We start from the raw sequence: 13,961 nt of genomic DNA, 5'->3' as shown, positions 1-13,961 counted from the left end.
GCCCAGGAGTTTACTGTGGAAGGGAAACTCCTTTTCACCATATAACACTCTTTTTAAATGTTTTATCAATTTTAAAAAGTCCCACAAAATCTATTGAACCCATGAAGTGACTATACTCTTCTATCTGCCATTTCTTCCCTCTTCTTTATCACTTGTACACTTTTAAGATTTTTTTAGAAATTATAGTTGATTTACAATGTACTAATTTCTGCTGTACAACAAAGTGACTTAGTTATACACATATATACCTGCCTTTTCATATTCCTTCCATTATGACTTATCCCAGAAGACTGGATATAGTTCCCTGTGCTATACAGTAGCACTCTTGTCTATCCATTCTAAATGTTATAGTTTGTGTCTACTAACTCCAAACTCACTGTCTATCCCTCTCCCTGCCCCCTCTGCCTTGGCAACCAAAAGTCTGTTCTCCATGTCTGTATCACTTATACTCTTATCTACTGCTCTCCCTACCACTAGACCAAAATAAAAGCATGCATATGGAGCAGATCTCAGACCTTCTCCAAGAAACAGAATCCTCTCCTTCCCCCCATAAAATATCATAGAACAAATGTGAAAGTATTAGCATACATAAATCCAGTTTTTAGCCCAATGTTTTATTCCTTTTAAGTTTGGCCTAATTTATTGCAGTCCAAAAAGTTTTTGGAGTGAAAATACAACGTGCAACACAAAAATCATTTCTAACAGTGTCCTATCTATTATTTTAAAGGGAAAAAAATGGAGGAAAAGGCAAGGTTCTTTTACTCACAGAGTAAATTTTGCTCAATTCCTTCCTTCTGAAGTTTTATAAGTTGAGTTTTGAACAATGGTCAAAAAGTCTTTATTTGCAAACTGAATAAGGTGATACATTTTTCCAGTTAAAGGACCATTTCTCCAGTCAGATCCTCCAAAGAGAAAGCAACTACCTAAAAGGAAAAGGCTATGAAACTGCCTCTCCTTTGTAGGTGCAGAAGAAAGTGCACCTATGGTGAGAACAGAAGAAATAATTTCCTCTAAAATGATCCTCATCAACATGCCCAGCAGGGAGAAATTTTTTTCCTATATATCATCAATTCTGTTCCTTTTCACACTAGAAGCAGGGTAAACAATTCACAAAGAGCTTTGTAAGAAGCTGCTCCCTCCCTCTCATTTCTAAAGATCTGTTTTTGTTTTGAGAGAAAATGAATCTACTTTGCCAAATATATTCTCCAAATCAGTTTTCCTTCTTTATGAAGATGCTTAAATCCTGACATTAGAAGGATTCTCCTGCATATCTATCCATCAAGACCATCAGTTCAGGTGGTTTCCACAAGGGATTTTCCAAAAGGGAATCTCTGTTCACTGGAAACTGAAACTCTTAAGTCACTATTAGCTGGACAAAAATCAAAAGCAACATTAGGGAACACTCTGAATATAAGAATGGATAGCCAAATGAGATAAAATGCCAAAAATTCTGTCAAAGAATTAAGGGAATTGCTAAGCAAGATCAATGGGTAAACTGACCATTACTTTATAAATAATAACTAACCAAAGTTCTTTGCAAATCAAAACAAGGTAAATTAAGTTGAATTCCAAAAAGAAAACAAAGCTAAGAGTATCAAAAACTCTGTGATTCAGGAGTTCCCACTGTGGTACAGTAGGTTAAGAATTCAATTTTAGTGGCTCATCTGCGGTGGAAGTGAGGGTTTGACTGCAGGCCCAGAACAGTGGATTAAAAGATCAGCATTACCACAGCTCTGGCTTAGGTCACAGCTGCAACTCGGATTCAATCCCTGGCCTAGGAACTTCCATATGCTGTGGGTGTGGCCATAAAAATTAAAAAATTGAAAAAAAAAAAGAATTCTGTGATTCAAAGTCATTTTGCTTTAACAACACTTTAAAAGCCAAAATGATCAACTTACATTTGAGCAATAAAAAGTTTTTTCTAGTTTAAAGTGAATTCATTCCAATAATAAATCAATACTTCAATATACATTTTCTTCTATAACAGAATGTAAAAGTGAACTCAGTGTAATCTCATTCTATACTTTTACGGATAGATTTCCCAAAAATGGGTAAGGTCTTTTATTCAAAAGACTGTTCTGTGTATCATAGATCCTTTCAGTGAAGTTTTTCCTAACTTAAAGACAGTAGCGCTCTTTTTCACTAACATTTAGTTTCTAGACATTTATCTTTCCACATCTGGCAAAAAGGAAAAAAAAGGGTAAAATCGCAACAATCCATTCAGGAACTAACAAAGTAGTCTGAATCCCAACATTCTGCAAAAGTTCACTTTTCATTTCTTTACCGTATGTCACGACAATAAATATGGAGCAACTACCTAATAAAGCATTAACACAACACTTCCTATGAATGAAAGCATCTAATTAACAGGTGGTAACAAACCTCTAGCTTTCCCCTATTCCAATTTTAAGATTCATATCAATGATTCACAAAGTGAGTGACCTAACTTCCTAAATGAATCATACTTTCCAAAATTCTGGGTCATCATCTCTATATGTGTTAAACACAGCATGATGTTGGTTAAACAGGGTTAATTCTGCAAGACCTTCAAACAACAGCAAACTTCAAGGCCCTGCCAACTAACTCTAAACTGCAACACTGCATTCTCCAACAACTGCACCTTTCCATACAGATTGACCCCCAAAATAAAAGGTTACGTTGAAACAATGTCTTTTCTTTTCTTTCTTTTTTTGCTTTTTAGGGTGGCACCTGCGCGGCATGTGGAGGTTCCCAGGCTAGGGGTCTAATCTGAGCTACAGCTGATGGCCTATACCACAGTCACAGCAAGACCAGATCCGAGCGGCACCTGTGACCTACACCACAGCTCTCACAGCAACACGGGATCCTTAACCCACTGAGCAAGGCCAGGGATAGAACCTGCAACCTCATGGTTCCTAGTCGGATTCGTTTCTGCTGTGCCAAGACGGGAACTCCCTTTCTTTTTCCTTTTTTTTTAAACAATGTCATTTTGAACACTGATTAAGAACTGATCAACACAACCTTGTAAATCAAACTATACTCCAATATAAAAAATTTTTAAAGTATTAAAACAAAACAAAACAACTAATCCACCCACATCCTGTTCTCCATCTCTCTGATTCCATTACTGCATCCACATTCCCAGTGTGATGCCATAGAAAAGTCACGGGCACTGTTATCTTTATCCTTTAATCAATCAAACCTACTCTACAGTTTTTCTGTTTGCAGCAGAAATGCTGAGTCATTAAATGGAAAGCCAAAGAAAATGAACTACAAACAGTTAAACTTCAGTATACAGTATTTTCCTGGCCAGATCTCCAGTCTGATATTTGTATCTCTCATGGTGGAAAAAGTAGAGCAAACACTTGAACTTCCCTCCCCTCTTCCCACCCCAAGAAAGAAAGAGATGGTTTTCCTTAGGTCCTCCTGCTTCCTGCGGGATATCCACAGGTAAGAGAAGCAGGCCTAGGTGGAACTATATAATTTAACAATCTGGATGTGAATGACACCTCGCATTAGTCAAGCATTAACCCCGACACTCTTAGCAAGCGCCTCTTATGCCCAAGCTTCAGTTCGGTTCAAGGAGGGGGAAAAAAAAAAAACAACAACATAAAAATGCTCCTCCTTCCACTGGCCTGACACCTTTCTCAGGGGTGCGGGGCCGGGGACAGTACCGAGAGAGTGCCGAGTCCCAGGAGAAGGCGCCCAGAGCAGCCGAAGCGGACAGACAGCGGCCCAATTTCTTTTCTCCCACAATGGGAGCAACACCGTCCCCTCTGGTGGAGGGAGGGTGCGCATTAGAGACCAGGCGAGATGCCGGAGGACGCGGCAGGCAGGGGGCGACCCCGACCCAGGACCCGCCGGGGGCCCGACCCCCAGCAGGGATCAGTGGCAGAGCGGACCTCGCCTGGCTGCAGAGGCCGAGGAGGGGCCCCCGCTCCCCGCTCTCCCCCGGGCCAGCAGGAGGAGCGGCCCTTACCTGTCTCCGGGAGCAGACTGTGGCTGCGGCGCCGCCCGAGAAGGGCCGGACCGCGGCTTGCCGGCCGGGAGCCCGCCGGAACGAAGGGCGAGGGGCGCGGAGGGCAGCCTCGTTCCCAAGGACCCAACCAGGCGGGCCAGGCTGGATGCGGCAGCTCCCGGCGCCAGCGGCCGGTCAATCACTCACGCCGGTGTCCCCTCGGCGCCGCAGCTGAGACAGCGGGAACCGGCCCCCGGGAGGAGCCGCAGCCCGAGCGGCGGGCGGCGGAGGCGGAGGAGGGGCGGGGCCAAAGGGTCGTCGACCCGCTCACCCGGAAGCAGTTGTGGCCGCGGCGGCGCGCGCTGCGAGACAGGATTGATTCCCGCGGCCAGCTGCGCGCAACCCAAGGGAAGAGTCGCTTGCCTCTGGGAGTCTCCGGGATCGCGCTGGATTAGTGGCAAGAGGCGCGACCGCCGGTGGGGCGAAGGCCCCGAGGCCCCGGCGGCCTCGAGGTGGCTTGTCTGGGCTAGCGGGGCCTGCCCAGCCCCTCCGCCCCCAGTACCCGGGCTGGAAATGTGAATTCAAGGCTGCACCCGCCCTGGTCACCTCTAACTGCCAGGGTGACAGTTCCAAAGGTAGGAACGAAGGTGGGTGGGTGTGGTTGAAATGCTGAAAGCTTCATTTCCAAAACGAATGATTGTGAAATGATTTCCAGAGAAGAATGCTGGGGACAAGGGGGAAAGAATGTAAAGTCCGTTAAATACCTGATGGACACAGATCTGTCATTCATTCCTGAAGTATCTCTTGAGATCCACCAGGTTCAAGGCACTGTAGAAAGTCCAGCGTCCTGCTCTTTGGGGAGGTCATCTTCTAGTGGGGTAGACATTGAAACACACAAGGTAATGACAGATTATGGTAAGGCTCCGCAAGAAATCACGAAAGTGACGAGCGATTACGTGGGCGAGACCTCTTTGGCAGGGTAGGACGTCTAGAGAAGACATCTAGAGGGAAGTGGTAGTTGAGAAGCCGCCTGGAGAAATGGCATAAAATACCACAACTTGACATCCAGGGACTGTGGGTTCTAGAACCCCCTGAATAAGCCCACAGTTCAATGCTAAGAACCTGGCTCTAATGCCTTCTAAGGGCTGTTTCTCTGTTGCCTCCTTTGGCGATTTCAGAAGGCTTGGTCACCCTTTAGAGTCCTTGAGAACTAGAGTATGGAACTTCAAGGTTCAAGGCATGAATTATGGTACTTAAGGTCTCTAGGTAGTGAGGCATCAACAGGTGTCTTCATCACAAGAAAATTACCATACCATCAGCCTTGAAAAGCAGTCTTTAATTTCTCACTGTTTCTCTTTCCATGTCACTATTTTTCTTAGACACACGAGCAAACATTGAAACTACGGTTTGGGGCAGTTCCCGTCTTAGCTCAGCAGAAACGAATCTGACTAGCATTCATGAGGATACAGGTTCGATCCCTGGCCTCGCTCATTGGGTTAAGGATCCTGGGTTGCCATGAGCTGTGGTGTAGGTCTCGGTCAACAGTTCAGATCTGGCCTTTCTGCGTTGCTGTGGCGTAGGCCAGCAGCTACAGCTCTGATTCCACCTCTAGCCTGGGAACCTCCATATGTGTCAGATGTGGCCCTAAAAAGAAAAAAAGAAAATAAACAACGGTTTTTATCTGACATCAAGAGAGCCTTAATCTTCTCAAGGGATCATGCTATGTTATAATCTGAATAAAGGGATTAATGATATATTTTGCTAAATCAGTCAAAGATAAAATAAAAGGCAAACTTGCAGAAGAGGACCTATTCAGGTTTCTGAATAATGCCACTGCATCCAATAATGTTTATTAAATTTCAGTTACATAAGTGCATACTTAATGGAAAGTTTGTTTAGATTATATTAGGTGTAGATTCACTTGCTTTTTAAAAATTTACTCCTTAGCCGCTGTTTTGGCTTATCCCAAACTAAAAGAGAAGGAAATGTTTTGCTATGTCTTCTGGGAAAACTGCAAGAAAGGTCACACTTATTGAGTACCTACTATTTGCACAGCATCTTACTAAGCACTTCAGTATATTATCCCTTTTAGTAACAGGACCAAGCTTGAGCCATGGCGATTATTATACCCATTTTAGTAACAAAGACTTTGAGATTCAGAGAAATTATGACTCACTTAAGGTAACAAAACTAGTGTCTGAAAGAGAATTTGAACTCTAGTCTCTCTGGCTCTAATTCCCCTTTTACTTTAAGCCATGTTGCTGTACTTTAATATCTAAGAGGGAAATGTAAATGAAGTACCCTATGTCACTTTTATCATTTTATTATGAAAATATGGAGTTGCTGTTGTGGCTCAGTGGGTTAAGAACCCTACACCGTGTCCATGAGGATGCAGGTTCTATCTCTGGCCTCGGATGTAACCAAGCAGCCATGTAGGTCACATCTGGTGTGGCTGTGGCTACGGCGTATGTAGCCTGGCAGCTGCAGCTCAGATTTGACCCCTAGCTTGGGAACCTCCCTCCACATGTTGCAGGTATGGCCATAAAAAGAAAGATACATAGATAGAGATATAAATTTTTTTGAAGGTAGAGTGGTAAGAGGCAGTTTTAGGACTTCTGTGTTTCATTTTGTTGTGTTTTGTTGGCCCCACTCTCAGCGTGCAGAAGTTCCCAGGCCAGGGATCAAACATGTGCCACAGCTGTAACCAGGGCCATTGCAGTGGCAACACTGATCCTTAACCCACTGAGCCATAGGGGAACTCCTGGAACTTCTCTGTTTTTACATCTCTCACTATAGGATACTTGCCATCCATTTGGCACCCAAAAAAAACAATTCTGGGGGAAGGATGGAGTGGGAGTGTAGGGTTAGCAGATATAAGCTCTTATGTATAGAAGGGATAAAGAATAAGGTTCTACTGTATAGCACAGGGAACTATATTCAATATCTTATGGTAAACCATAATGGAAAAGAATATTTTAAAAAGAATGTATACATACATATATATATATATATATCTGAATCACTTCGCTGTACAGAAGAATTTAACACAGCATTGTAAATCAACTATACTTCAATTAAAAAAAAATTCTCTTGTTTTAAGAGTTCATGATGTCATATGTCTTTTGAATGTTCCCAAGAATGTTATAAGAATGATGCTCTCATTTTGTCATTGCAAGGGGATCCTGACTGAATGTATCACTCTGAACTATTTCACAAGCAGTCTTTCCCTGCATGTTAAATGATTTCTTTTTGCCAAAAATATGTGTTCCCAGATACTTATGGAATATTCTGACACTTGAATGCCCCCAGGTCTGTGTGGGCTGGCTGTTCTAGGGACAGATTAATAGACGAAGGAAAATTTTGAAAGTGTTTATACAGTTTTGAGGAATGAGGTGGTAGGATCTGTACATTTTTGTTCTTTTCATACCAGATCCCTCACATTTTTCTTTGATGATGTCAAGAAATAAAAATTTTCCTTCCTCAAGAGCAAGTACTCATTTTTGTGGTTTTTTACAAAATTGACTTTTGCGAACACAATACTATGTTTCACTCTACACACATCTCTGGAAAATGTTAGTTCACACATTAAAAATAGGATGCTAGGAGTTCCCGTTGTGGTGCAGTGGAATGAATCTGACTAGGAACCATGAGGTTGCAGGTTCAATCCCTGGCCTTGTTCAGTGGGTTAAGAATCTGGCGTTGCCGGAAGCTGTGGTATAGGGTTGCAGACATGGCTCAGATCCTGCATTGCTGTGGCTGTGGCGTAGGCTGGCAGTTGTAGCTCTGATTTGACCTCTAACCTGGGAACTTCCATGTGCCTCAGGTGTGGCCCTAAAAAGCAAAAAAAAAAAAAAAAAAAATTCTGGTTAACTCCTTAACAAGACTATAGAAACCTAGCAAAACAATAATCTCTATGTATATTTGCTTTAAGTTCTTTTCAAAGATTCTTTTTCACCTTGATTTACTATTTTTTTTTATTTTTTTTGGGGGGGTGATAGTTATAGACTCACAGGAAGTTAAAAAATATTACAGAAAGGTCCTATGTACTCTTTACCCAGTTTACCCCATTGGTAGCATCTTACATACCTAAAATACATTTTAAGAAATTGACATCTTGCTATCTTTCAATTTTTAGTTTCCTTTTATGTTTCGTTATATTAAAAAATTACCATTTTTCAACAATTCATTTCTATTATATCTGGCTCTTCTCCCTTTCTAAATCAGCACATGGCAAGATCAGTAAGCTTGCCAGGGTGCTTGTATGGAATAATAGATTTACTAAAAACTTCTATGGGTCAACACACTTAAAAGTGATTCATTTGCAATATTTTTGCTTTTTTGGCTCATACTATTCCATGCCATCCTGCCCTAATAAACCTGTAAATTTATACAACCTGTATATGTGTGTGTTTTCATACATCTTCTGACCACTGAAATGTCCTCAAAGAGATTGCTATTAAAAAAGAATGAAGGGCGTTCCGTTCCTGTTGAGGCACAGCGGAAATGAATCTGACTAGTATTCATTAGGGCGAGCAGGGTCGACCCTGGCCTCGCTTAGTGGCTCAGGGATCCGGTGTTGCCGTTGCCGTGAGCTGTGTCATGGAGATCACAGACTACATTGCTGTGATCCCGCATTGCTGTGGCTGTGATGTAGGCCAGCAGCTGCAGCTCTGATTCAACCCCTAGCCTGGGAATTTCCATGTGCTGTGGGTGCAGCCCTTAAAAAGAGTGCAAAGCTCCTCATTGAATTGGAAAAAAAAGTTTCTATTCATCTTAGCTATTCAAATGAGAATACCATGGTCTATTGGTTCAGAAGCCAGATCTCACTTATGGCTAATTCAGGCTCCATGTGGATTCTTCCAGCCAGAGCAGCTCACCCTTTACTCCACAGAGAGCAAATGAAGGAAAGAGAAGTATAACTAACTTTCTTCATCTCAGTGGTGAGGAAAATTGATGAGAGGGGAGAATTTGGAATTTTATGTAGGTGTCATTTATATTTATATAGTTTGTTTATAATTTGTATTTATTTTATAAAATAAAATTTATATATAAATTCCTAATCACAAATAATCAAGTAATGGCTCTTCTGCATTGTATACTCACTATAAATGAGTAATAAAACATCATTCATATTACAATTCATTCAGCAAACTTAATCATCTACTGTATACCAGGCCCTCAGTTAGGCACTAGCAACATAGGAATACAACAGGGTCTGTTTTTTTAAATGAGCATTGTGCTCTTACTATGTGCCAGATCCTTCTTAAATGTTAGGGATTAAAATGGGAAGTAAAAAGAAAGCTGTGTTTCTTTCTGTCATCAAACTATCTGGTAAGGGAGATAAATGATCATACAGATTTTTTATAATCCCAATAGGTATTACTAAGAGTAGGTATGTGGTGTGTGAAGGTGTTAAAGTGGAACTCAATCTAATGTGAGGTGTTAAAAATGACTTCTCCTTGTAAGAGATGCTCTGAGCCGAGATTTAAAACTGCCTCAAAGAGTATGGAGAAAAAGAGAACCCTCCCACACTGCTGGTGGGAGGTAAGCTGGTGCAGCCTCTATGGAAAATAGTATGAAGTTTCTTCAAACAGCTAAAAATAGAACTACCCGGAGTTCCCGTCGTGGCTCAGTGGTTAACGAATCCGACTAGGAACCATTAGGTTGCGGGTTCGGTCCCTGCCCTTGCTCAGTGGGTTAACAATCTGGTGTTGCTGTGAGCTGTAGTGTAGGTTGCAGACGTGACTCGGATCCCGTGTTGCTGTGGCTCTGGCATAGGCCAGTGGCTACAGCGTCTATTCGACCCCTAGCCTGGGAACCTCCATATGCTGTGGGAGCAGCCCAAAGAAATAGCAAAAAGACAAAAAAAAAATAAAAATAAATAAAAAAAATAAAAATAGAACTACCCTATGATCCAGCAATCCCACTCCTGGGCATATATCCAGATAAACTATAATTCAAAAAGATGCATGCACCACTATGTTAATAGCAGCATTATTCATAATAGCCAAGACATGGAAACAACCTAAATGTCCCTGGACAGATGAATGGATAAAGAAAATGTGGTACATATACGCAATGGAATACTACTTGGCCATAAAAACAGTGAAATAATGACATTTGCAGCAACATGAATGCAACTAGAGATTCTCATACTAAGTAAATCAGAAAAAGACAAATATCATATGATATCAGTTATATGCGGAATCTAAAATATGATACAAATGAACCTATCTACAAAACAGGAAAAGACTCACAGACATAGAGAACAGACTTGTGGTTCCCAAGAGGGAGGGGAGAGGGAGAGGGAACAATTGGGAGCTTGGAGTTAGCAGACCAAAACTACTATATATATAATGGATAAACAATTAGGTCTTACTGTGTAGCACAGGAAACTGTATTAACTGTCCTGTTAAACCAGAGTGGGAAATAATATCTTTAAAAGGTTTTGTGTGTGTGTGTGTGTGTGTGTATGAATCACTTTGCTGTACAGCAGAAATTAACACATCACTGTAAATAAAAATAAATAAAAAAATAAAACTACCTTAGAGTGAATGCAGTACAGAAATGAAGGAAGAGCAAGGAAGAACAGAGGACCTTATGATGGTACAAGCAGAATCTCAGAAACTAAAAAGAAATGAGGGAGGGAATTCCTATTGTGGCTCAGTGGGTTAAGAACCTGTCTAGTATCCATGAGGATGCAGTTTCAATCCCTGGTGTCAGTGGGTTAAGGATCCAGCATTGCCAAAAGCTGTGGCATAGGTCAAAGATGAGGCTTGGATCTGGCGTGGCTGTGGCTGTAGTGTAGGCCAGTGGCTCCCACTCTGATTTGACCCCTAGCCTGGGAACTTCCCTATGCCATGGGTGCAGCCCTAAAAAGACAGAAAAAAAAAAAAAAAAAAAGAAATGAGGGAGATAGATGAGATGAGTCTAGAGAACTACTGGCCCACCTTGAAGGGCCTTATAGATTTGGTAAGAATTCTTTGTTTTTTGTTTTTCTTTTTTTTTTATCTTTCTCTCTCTCTCTCTCTCTTTTTTTTTTTTTTTTTTTTTTTTTGCCATACTCTCAGCATGCGGAAGTTCCTAGGCCAGGGATCAAGTCTGCACCACAGCAGAAACCTGAACTACTGTAGTGACGATGACCAATCTTTAACTCACTGCACCACAGCAGGATCCCTATTAGTAAGAATTCTTATCTTTTGAAAGCAATACAAATGAATTGAAGGGTTTGTAGTAGGAGTGACATGATCAGATTCTATTTTTTTTGTTGTTTTTTTTTTTTGTTTTGTTTTTGTATTTTAGGGCTGCACCTTCGACACATGAAGTTCCCAGGCTAGGAGTTGAATCGAAGCTGCAGCTGCCAGCCTACAGCACAGCCACAGTAATGTGGGATCCAAGCTGTGTCTTCAACCTACGCCACAGCTTATGGTAATACCAGATCCTTAACCCACTGTGTGAGGCCAGGGATTGATCCTGCAACCTCATGGATACTAGTCAGGTTTGTAACCCGCTGTGCCACAGCAGGAACACCCCAGACTCTGCTTTTAAAGGCTCACTCTGACATAAGTGTAAAGAAATCAATCTTTAGGAATTCCCTGGTGGCTCAGCAGTTAAGGATCTGGCACCAGGATCCCCAGCCCAGGAACTTCTGCATAACTCAGGTAAATCCAAAAAAGAAAAAAGAACTCATTTTCTTTTCTTTCTTTTTATTTTTATTTTTTTGGCTTTTTGACTTTTCTAGGGCCGCTCCTGCGGCATATGGAGGTTCCCAGGCTAGGGGTTGAATTGGAGCTGTAGCTACCTGCCTACACCAGAGCCACAGCAATGCGGGATCTGAGCCACGTCTGCAACCTACACCACAGCTCACGGCAACACCGGATCCTTAACCCACTGAGCAAGGCCAGGGATAGAACCTGCAACCTAATGGTTCCTAGTCAGATTCGTTAACCACTGCACCACAATGGAAACTCCAAAAGAATTCATTTTCTAAATAAATGAGTGCCAACCATGGGCAAAGTACTAGTTTTACACTGAATACACAGCAGTGGACAAAACATGGACTCTTTCTCTTTGAGGAGTTGTTTTTGTTTTTTGCGGGGAGGGGGGTTTGGCCATGCCCATGGCATGTGGAAGGTCCCAAGCCAGGGATGGAACCTGAGCCGCAACAATGACCCAAGCCACAGCAGTGATAATGCTGGATCCTTAACCCGCTGTGCCACAAGAGAACTCCCCCTTTGAGATCTTACAGACAATATACAAACAGTACATAAGATGGTGAGAAGTGCTATTATGCATATTGGAAATCAGGTAAGAATAAAATGGTGGTTCATTAGCTTGAACCATGTGAAATTACTGATCTTTTATATATATTTTTAAAACCTCAGAATGATATTGAGTTTATGGTTTACAGCCTGGTAGGATGACATTAGAGTTATATTATTCAATTTAATATTTGGAAGAGTTAGAGAAAACCTCTGATAAGGTGATCCAAAGAAAGAGGCAAGCCATGCAAATTTGTGGTGGAAGGTGAAGAGAATCCCAAGTGAAGAGAAAGCAGGTACAAAAGTCCTAAAGCAAGAATACTCACTGCATTTGGTGGCCTCATTAGGAGGCCAGTATGACTGAAAAGTAATGGACGAGAGCGAAGGATGGTTGTAGGGACCAGAGCATGGTGGGTCTTGGAGACCATGGTAAGAAATTGGCTTTTCTTCTCTCTCTCATATGGAGGCTCCCAGGCTAGGGGTCAAATCAGAGCTATACCTGCCTGCCTATGCCACAGCAGGATCTGAGCTGCATCTATGACCTACACCATAGTTCACGGCAATGCCAGAACCTTAACCCACTGAGTGAGGCCAAGGATCGAATCTGCAACCTCACAGTTACTAGTCGGATTCATTTCTGCTGAGCCACAACAGGAACTCCTGGCTTTTCTTCTTTGAATGAGGCAAGGCATTGAGGCATTTTGAGCAGAGGAGCTATAAGATTTGTTATCTTAGAAATGGTAGATTCTAGGTAGTGAGTATACAGACGGATCACTGTAAAATCTTTCAATTTTTCTATGTGTTTTAGATTTTTCCCAATAAAATGAGAAGACTGCTTCAGCTGCTGGTTTGTAAATAGATTTTAGGAGGTAGAAGGGTAAGATAAGGAAGACCAGTATTGTAATAATTTAGATAGTAGTGGAGGTGGTAAGAAGTTGTTAAATTCCAAATAAATTTTGAACATAGAGCCAGTAAGATTTTCTTACAGGTATAAGAAAAGAGATACTGCTTAAAGTTTTAGATCTGAGCAACTGGAAGGATGGGGTTGCCGTCTACTGAAATGTGGAAGGCAGTCTCTACAAACAAGTTTGGAGCAGAAGGCTTTTTGGACAAGATAAATTTGTGATGTCTTTTGAATTTGATAAGTGGATATATCAAATAGGCAATTGACTATACAAGTCAGTAATTCACAGGAAGCATCCAGGTAGGAAATACAATTCTAGGAATCCACTTAAATACTACGATACAGGAGTTCCTGTTGTGACTCAGTGGAAACAAATCTGACTAGCATCCATGAGGACGCAGGTTCAATCCCTGGCCTTGCTCAGTGGGTTAAGTCTCCAGTGTTGCTGTGATCTTTGGTATTGGTTGCAGACTTGGCTTGGATCTTGAGTTGTTGTGGCTGTGGCGAAGGCTGGAGGCTACAGCTCCAATTAGACCCCTACCCTGGGAACCACCATATGCCTCAGGTGCGGCCCTAAAAAGACCAAAAAAAAAAAATAATAAGACTAGGATACAAAGATCAATGCCTTGTGAATTAAATGGAAATACTTGGAGTTTAGTCTAAAGCTTCTTTCTCATGCTTTGTTCTAGTTTTGTTTGTACTTTATATTGCCATTCAGAATATTTACATGCGTTACTGTCCGCAATTCACTTGCAGTCTAAAGGGTTTTTCTTTCTGGTTGTTTGTTTTTGGCCACCCCACAGCATGTGGAGTTCCTGGGCCAGCAATCAGGTCTGAGCCACAGTTGTGACCTATGCCG

At 41.8% G+C, this 13,961-nt stretch overlaps 1 protein-coding gene and 1 long non-coding RNA gene across 17 annotated transcripts in view; one reads left to right on the top strand and one right to left on the bottom strand.

Annotated features, from left to right (window-relative positions):
* The window catches only part of LRRFIP2 (LRR binding FLII interacting protein 2), a 125,430-nt gene extending 121,348 nt beyond the window's left edge, over positions 1–4,082 (bottom strand). For 15 of the 16 annotated variants that reach the window (XM_047770020.1, XM_047770106.1, XM_047770052.1 and 12 more), the window contains exon 1: positions 3,959–4,082. The gene's annotated coding sequence lies outside the window, so the exon portion shown is untranslated. Of the gene's footprint in view, positions 1–3,653; positions 3,673–3,958 lie in introns of those variants that run through there. The other variant, XM_047770031.1, reaches the window with a different exon arrangement.
* A 189-nt stretch (positions 4,083–4,271) lies between these two features.
* LOC125121703 (uncharacterized) overlaps positions 4,272–13,961 on the top strand; it is a 57,147-nt gene continuing 47,457 nt past the window's right edge. The window contains exon 1 of the long non-coding RNA XR_007133576.1: positions 4,272–4,572. This is a non-coding gene — a long non-coding RNA (uncharacterized LOC125121703). The remainder of the gene's footprint in view (positions 4,573–13,961) is intronic.

Source organism: Phacochoerus africanus, chromosome 1 (genome assembly GCF_016906955.1).
Source record: "Phacochoerus africanus isolate WHEZ1 chromosome 1, ROS_Pafr_v1, whole genome shotgun sequence".
NCBI lineage: Eukaryota > Metazoa > Chordata > Mammalia > Artiodactyla > Suidae > Phacochoerus > Phacochoerus africanus.
Note: the sequence above shows the minus strand (reverse complement) of the source record. Positions and strands in the feature narration are given on the sequence as shown.